The sequence below is a fragment of the Anneissia japonica genome, unplaced genomic scaffold, assembly GCF_011630105.1.
Source record: "Anneissia japonica isolate Jap-2015-1 unplaced genomic scaffold, ASM1163010v1 scaffold287850_len318503_cov185, whole genome shotgun sequence".
In the NCBI taxonomy this organism is placed as follows: domain Eukaryota; kingdom Metazoa; phylum Echinodermata; class Crinoidea; order Comatulida; family Comatulidae; genus Anneissia; species Anneissia japonica.
Window position 1 is genome coordinate 109144 of NW_022705232.1, and position 7725 is coordinate 116868.

General features: G+C 32.0%; 1 long non-coding RNA gene across 1 annotated transcript in view; it reads left to right on the top strand.

Annotated features, from left to right (window-relative positions):
- The window catches only part of LOC117105433, a 69360-nt gene extending 62464 nt beyond the window's left edge, over positions 1-6896 (top strand). The window contains exon 4 of the long non-coding RNA XR_004444909.1: positions 5104-6896. This is a non-coding gene — a long non-coding RNA (uncharacterized LOC117105433). The remainder of the gene's footprint in view (positions 1-5103) is intronic.
- Positions 6897-7725: the final 829 nt, after the last annotated feature.

Genomic DNA, 7725 nt, shown 5'->3' on the forward strand with positions numbered 1-7725 from the left:
TTCATTTATATTTCAACAGCATATATACCGGTTATATTTCTCTCTTTTTATTTAGGCAGCCCTTCACAAGCTTTTACTTCTTGGGTCTTCGCTTCTCTGATACAAAAAAATCAATTTTATTTCTTTGGAAATTGTACATAAAATGAAAGTAAAATAAATGTTATGTTGAAAACAAATTAAACTTACTTTAATATTTTAAAGTTTTTTATTTAGTTTAGTTGTTTATGTTGTAAACAATACTGTCTATGTTGATGTGAAAGACGCCTCAAACTTTCTATTAAAATAATGAATTGCTAATATTACAATAATTATATTTCTTTGTCCCTGATTTACAAAGCATTTACCATGCTTAATTTTGTGTGCTAGCTAATATTGGCCTGTCTATTATTTATGAAAGTTAAACAGCACAGAAAATTCTATTTCTAATTTCCTATAGTTTATTTTGTGGAGGTTAAAGTTAGTACTCTGTTCATATCAGCACATTAAACAGGCCTAGATATCGTACCAAAATGTAACCAGTACACAATAATAGACTGAAGCACCCACCGGATTTTTATACACAAGTGCACACACAGTCACTGCTACTTTCCTATGCTTCAAACCTTCCTGTTTTATAATAAATCTTGAAGTCAGGGGTCGTAGCACGCTACTGTCCTGCTTTAAGACGCTGTGGAGTTCATATCTCAGTTTATTTAAATTGGTCTGTCATAAATCTAAACTAGTGATTATTTATTATGCAGCTCTTATATAAAATATGAATTGCCTTATCAACTATTAATTTTTAAAATCCATTTTGATATTGCGTGTATTGAAATTTGTAATGATTTTTTTGTATTTATATGTGACCTGTGCAATTGTGCCTAAAATGAGCACAACGAGTAAATTCTGAATCTTAAAGGGAATGTGAGCTATTTAGTAAGCCTGGAAAACAATATTTTTCTAAGATTATCTTTGAAATGCTATTTGTACACTAATACACTTTTGTTTTTATAAGAACCAGTAACCTTTTGCCCAGGCTCAGTGTTTTTATGGGGAAATTTCAGGCTAAAAATGTTTGGGAAAAAAATTGACACATTTTTCAAAGATAGAACTTCATTACCATAGTACAGCAGTGTAATTATAATAGAGGGTTACATTGTCACACCCACTTTTGCTACTGTATCCTTTTGTTGTTGTTGTTTTTTTTTTAATAAAAACTCATTTGACATTTTACCTGAGCAACAATTATTTGTTCTTATTTTGTTCTTAGTTTTTGAGCAATCTCAGAATCAGTGTTCTTATAAAATGTGTTCTTATAAAAAAAAGTGTATACTGAAAAATAACATGCATGGTATGTGAATTCAACAGAGTAAACAATACTGTATTACTTGGAATAATACATGGTGATTAAAACGTTCACCCCGGTATTCTTAAAACGAACTTTAGTCGTAGTTCGAGCTAAAACTTTAAAATTACGTCATTTCGTATTCTTAAAACGAACTTCGACTAGCACTACAACTAAATGATGTGAACCTCGACTAAAATGATACTCCGCAGGCCGATTTTTTTAGTCAGCCTAGGTCAGGCTAAATCGCCGACTTGAAATATTTACCTCACTAAAAACGTGTTTTTTGTAACTCACGATAAAGTGAAACGAATAAAAACGATTGTATACGCAGGTTTGATATATCTTCGGTGTGTTAAACCAAAGAGACATCAAGTTTAGCTTCCAAAAGGAGAAATTAACATGTTTCACTAGCCGCATGCAATAGTTCCTGATTTGCACGTAATCCCCTCGCATTGCAATCACCTAGCTTCACCATAACAACAACAAAGATGGCGTGCCCTCGCTCGGGCTCAAATATAACAGTTCTCCAAATAAAGAAAATTTTCAGTGTCTGTTCAAATTCACTATTGTAATATGTTAACAACTAATATAGTTATTATTATAGACAATTAATTAAAGGAATGATGGTCTATTATGAATTATGACGAAATACGTTTTTGAACCACAGACGGCAGCTTAATATTCATCCGCGTTACCGGATCTCTAAAATTCCGTCTGCTATTAAAGTTAGCCCTTTTCATTGGTTAGTTTGATAGTCGTGGCTTGCCAGTCGTCTTCAGTTGAACTAAAACTAGGACTTGATTTAGTCGTAGTTAAAACTTCGACTACATTGTTTGTGAATACAAATTGAAGTTAAAGATGCAACTAGCACTAAATGAAGTTCTAGTTCGAAGTTCGACTAAAGTTTGTTTTAAGAATACGGGCGTTAATGTAAGAATATGATAATTATTTATTTGTTCATTTGTTTGTTTGTTTATTATAGTATAATGTACAAAAATAGTAGCACAAAGCTAAAACTATTTGTATTACAATACAATTACAAAAAAGTATTTAATATGGCTTATAAATAAAAAATTACATATAAAAACACATTTTGTGGCTGCTTCATCAATGATGACATCATGTCCACTTCTAAAAGACAGTAAACAAAAAAATGTTAAATTGCTTTGCCTTCTACTGACAGTTTCTGTTTCTGTTCGTATACTTTAGAATTGTAGAATTTTTGCAAGCATGTTTTTTGGTAACTTTTTAATGTTAAACCTTTGTAAATTGACGCAATTCAACGATTTTATGTTGCTATGTCAATGTTTTTATGAATAAACCAGAAATTAGAATTGAGTAAAACTTGCTGGTGCCAGGCATCCGGACATATAAAGATTCGTCAAGCAAGAAGTCAAATTGTTATTAGTGGGAGCAGGACAATGTTAACTAGACATAAATAACTAGATATCAAATGGGGAGCTAATTTTAATAAGATGGGAATAAAATGCCAATAAAAATCAATACATAAAAGTTTGCAGTTAAGTTCTTCACGAGGCCAGTTCCCGGAACGCCGCCCTCAGCGGCGAGTGCGAAGCACAACTCGGGGTCAAAAGTGGAACGTGAAATTTGGATATGGTTTCGTAGTCAGATTTGCGAGAAAAACTTCAGCTACCCGTATTTCTCGACCGAGACGTCTGTGGGAGCTGTAATTTGTATGGCAAGGAGATTGAGCAACCCTTCATTCATATTAAGGGAATTTACGCCCAGAAACTTTGTAGTTATTAATATTTTGGTTATAATAGAAAATTTTCATTTTTTGGTGACGTCACACTCACATACGTCATAAGCTAGATACGCCACCTTTTCCTGGTAAGGCAAACTTCCCCGGCATGCTTTTTTCATGGATAAACAAACACCACTGCTTTGCACATGGATGCCTTGCCCAAGCCAGGGCTACAAGAGCCACATTGTTAGCATTGTATAATACTTAAATAAGTTACCTCTGCAAATGAATTATTCTTTTAATATTATTAGCCTATCAAAAAGTACAATGCCAGGTCATGAGATTAAGTAGGTTAGTGTCCGGATTTCTTTTCAAATTATTTTAAATCCAAATTTACAATAATTTTAAAACAATTCAGGATGTAACAGTGAATAATACAGGCATAGTAAATTTTATATGTACATATTTAAGGATGAATTGTTTTAATATCATTGGCCTAAAAGTACAATGTCAGGTCGTGAGGATAAAGTAGGTTATGTCCAGGATTTGTTAAAAAATTTGTTATAAAATAATTTTAAAACAATTCCGGATGTACAGTAACCCACTTCAATCTCACGTCCGGTCGTTGGGTTACAATAAATCCGGATTTGTGTTAAATTATTTTTTAGTAGAAATTTCCATGGACTCATGGCATGATTAAATTAAAGAAACCTTAGTTGAAAGTTTGTAGCATGGGCCAAATATTTTTGGCATTGTAAAATTGCAATAACCCTGATTTAACTTTTTGGAAGACTCTATTCTCTGTGGTATATTTTAGTTCTAAGATTCAAAACCATGTTATGGCATGACTCACGAGCACTGACAAACTTTCAAGAGAATTTAAAATATTACAATTCATAGTTAGGTGCGACTTTTTCTATACCTTGTTTACCGAACCTGTCACCCACCAATAACAATGATTTCAAAATAGAAATTTTATTTTTGGCCAATTAGCGCACATGCTGCCTCGAAAAATTAGAAATTTTAGAAAAAATTAACAGTTTTCCTTTATTTTTATTATGCCCGTCGCTGCCTGGAAGTCTCTGAAAGTAAAGATGCATGTTTCTTGCTAATAATATAAATTTTAAAGCATTTAACCATCCCATTACTACACTGTTTACATTCTAGTAATAAAATTATATTTATATTTACTCCTTTATCAGGATATTATTGTTAAAATTATTTATGAAAAAGAAAACAAAAATTTTTTTTTTCCTCCCTCCTCTGACAATCTTAAAAAAAAAACAAGTCCGCGAAATAAGGTATAAAAAAGGCTCCATGTGATATAATTAAGATTTTGATGTGAGTTTGCATCAGGAAAATATCATAGGCAGGGGCGGATTCAGAGATGTCCAAAAGAGGGTGTCGAAAGTTGGGCCGATCAAGACAACGCTATGCTAGGGGGTCTGGGGGAATTCCCCCGCGAAATTTTTGTGTTCTAGATGCCCAAAAATAACATTTGAGGTGTTCTGGGCTATCATTTTTTTTCTTTTTCTTTCTTTTTCTCTTTATTTTACCTTCCAAAAGGGGGTGGTAGTGGTGGCCGGGGCCAGGTCAGCTTCCCCTAAATCTGCCCCTTATAGGAGTGATGTTTTGCCCTACCTGACGTGTGCTCCTACCGAATAATTAATATTGCAATATGTTCATTGTATATGCACACTCTACCAGCAAACCATGATTTTTTATATAGTGCAAATATGAATTTAGTACCCTTTAGAGACAACCTTAATATAACCTTGGGAATAAATAATTCGGTAAAACAGAACATTATTATGCCATTACAATTATTTTGTTTGTAACTGCTCAATTTACTAATTTCCTTCACGCAATAACTCTTGCATTGATTTATTTAGAGGTTAGAGTGCCATACTGTTATTATATTAAAATTTTTCTATAAAGGGATTATGTTACTGCCTGATGTATTGCTGTAATTATTGATAGCACAGGGTACTCAGTTCGTACATTAAGTGAACATAGACATGTTAAAGAAAGTAGTCAATCAATACTGGCATTGACCTTGAATCCATTGCAGGCCTGTATCGAGTCGAGTTTGTTGATGACTGCAGACAAAGCAATTGCACTTTGCGAGAGTGGGATGTAGGTCGCTGTCACCGCCCGAGATGAACACATTATGTTAATGAGCTGGTCTCGCTTTTAACGTCAATCGAAAGTGCAATCATATGGAACTCAAGCCCACCAATATGGCAGGGGATTATTAGATCTATTGTACATACTAAATATTAGACGCAATTATGAACTAGTGCTCTAAATATGGCTACGCTATTGTTCAGAACACTGTTCATCAATATTTTATTTAACAATCAAATAGACACAAATTTTAAAACAATTATGTTTTTGTTGATTCACATAGTTTTCACAACAATCCTCAAATTGATTACCGGCAAATTTGAGTGTTATACAAACAATATTGAAACAGTATTATTTATGCATAATTGGTATAGAAAGTATTTTATTTGAAAGCCAATACTGTATTTAAGTTTTAAGTTTTATTTCACAGGAAGATTGAAAATGTACATATATTAATGTAGTTATAGGATTTTTTTTTAAAGATATGTTTTTTTATCACAAAATTCCACTCTTTACTATCATTGTCACTAAATAGTAAGTAAGTAATACAAAATATATAAGTTTTTATATACGCTATTTAATGGATTGAATTGTTTAGAATAGATGTATCAAAGTTTTTTGCAGCTGATATATTAAGAGGTATTGTCCAATAAATTTAATGATAACGAAATGCAATAAAGATTTCTTTTGTAGTCAATAGGTAAGTTATTTTGTTGTATTCTTATGTAAGATTCATTCACGCAATAGTTGCAGGGTGACATATCCTTAACCACTAGATCCATACCCACTCACTGGTGCTAACCTCATCCTTTCGAATATTATTAGTATACCACAAATATTACAATACAATTAAAGTATAATCATATGTACTTAAAAAAATCCTATTTATATTTATAATGAGAGTTCTGAACCGTCCTATTTAAGTCTTACTATATAAAAATAAGATGCATGAAATGTGGTTGCACTCTCATTTAGACGATTGTCAATATTAGAAATAGATTAATATAGTTTAGAGGAGTACTGTATTAAAATTGTTGATGATCAGTCGTGTCGGTTTGTTTCTATGTGAAGTATTCACATCTTTATTATATACTCTCATGAATCACGACAGTAGCAAGTGTGAAGTGAACTATTTGGAATAAAGTACAGTCATTACACTTGAAGAAAAGTTTGTAAAAGTTTACAGCGCTTCATATTGTAAAGAAAGGTGCTATTAGTATTAGGTTAGATTATTATATGACTGCTAATCTCTGTACAGAGTCCTGTATGTTTAATCTGTAATAAATATTTATTAAATGTTTTTTTAATGTTTAAGTTATGAGGGCAATAATTTAGCTCTATTTCCATCTGACAAAATATTAATATGTTTCAATTTGATTTTGATTATACTGCAATTAACAGTTAATTGTCTCATTATAAATAAAGAATTTGTCTCCAATAAACTAAGTAACATGCATTTTTACTTCTCTCACAAAGGTACAATATTAGTGGGGTTTTTTTCTCCCAGATTCACATAAAATATTAAAAAGAAAGTGATTCTGATTTATTGTAGTTACAAAAACTCAATTAAGAAAAGACTGTAGTCAATGATTTGTAACACACTTAAGTAAAATAGGAAAATGATCCAGGTATTTAATTCCAGAGGTGGATCCAGGAATTTGAAAAAGTAAATTTTATACAAGTTAGTCTTAAAAGTGCTGTTGTCATTGCTTATATTTTTCGATAGACTAATGTTGCTACACCTTTAATTTTAGAAAATTTCAAAACAACCAAGAAAAAAAGCAATTGTACTATCATGGCTATATTAAGTATAAGAAAAATACATTACCAGTACATAATTCGATTTACATTAAAATTACTGTACAATTATTTATTAAAAGAGAAACTATATAATGAGCTCATAATTATTTATCGTATTTCTTCGAATAAACGTCCCGCTTTGAATAAATGCCCCCCTCTAAAGCATCTTTTGGAATAAACTCCTCCCTAAAATGAATGGAAGCAACAGGATTCTCCGCACATTCTATTAATGTTCTACTCAGGTAGATTTACCTTATTCTTATCTTGTTAAGATCAATGAGTCTTTATGATCACATATTAAGACATTTTGACAGTAATTATGTGACGTAGTTCCACATTTACACTGAAATTATGGGGCGTTTATTTTAGTATCCATTTTGCACCAAAAAAATTGAACGCCTCCCCTCTAGTAAACACCCCCTCCAAATAAAATCCCCCACAAAAACTTTTCTAAACAACGGCGTTTATTTGAATAAATACGGTGGTGAGCTCCATCAAGCACTGAGAGGCAGCATAGTAGCATCAAATTTGTCTGATTGTCAATACTTGTTTCAGACATCTGATCAAACAAATGATGTCACTGTTTTTGTCTGATTAAACATTTCTCAATTGAGCCCCACAGACAAACAACTGATTGTGAATGGCCGGCTTAAACGCTCGATAGTAGTAGGAATGTATAGAATGCATCGTGTATGTAAACAACAGGTCGTGGGATAATCGCTTTAATGTGTTTGTTGTTGTAATTTTAACTTTATATATGTAATGG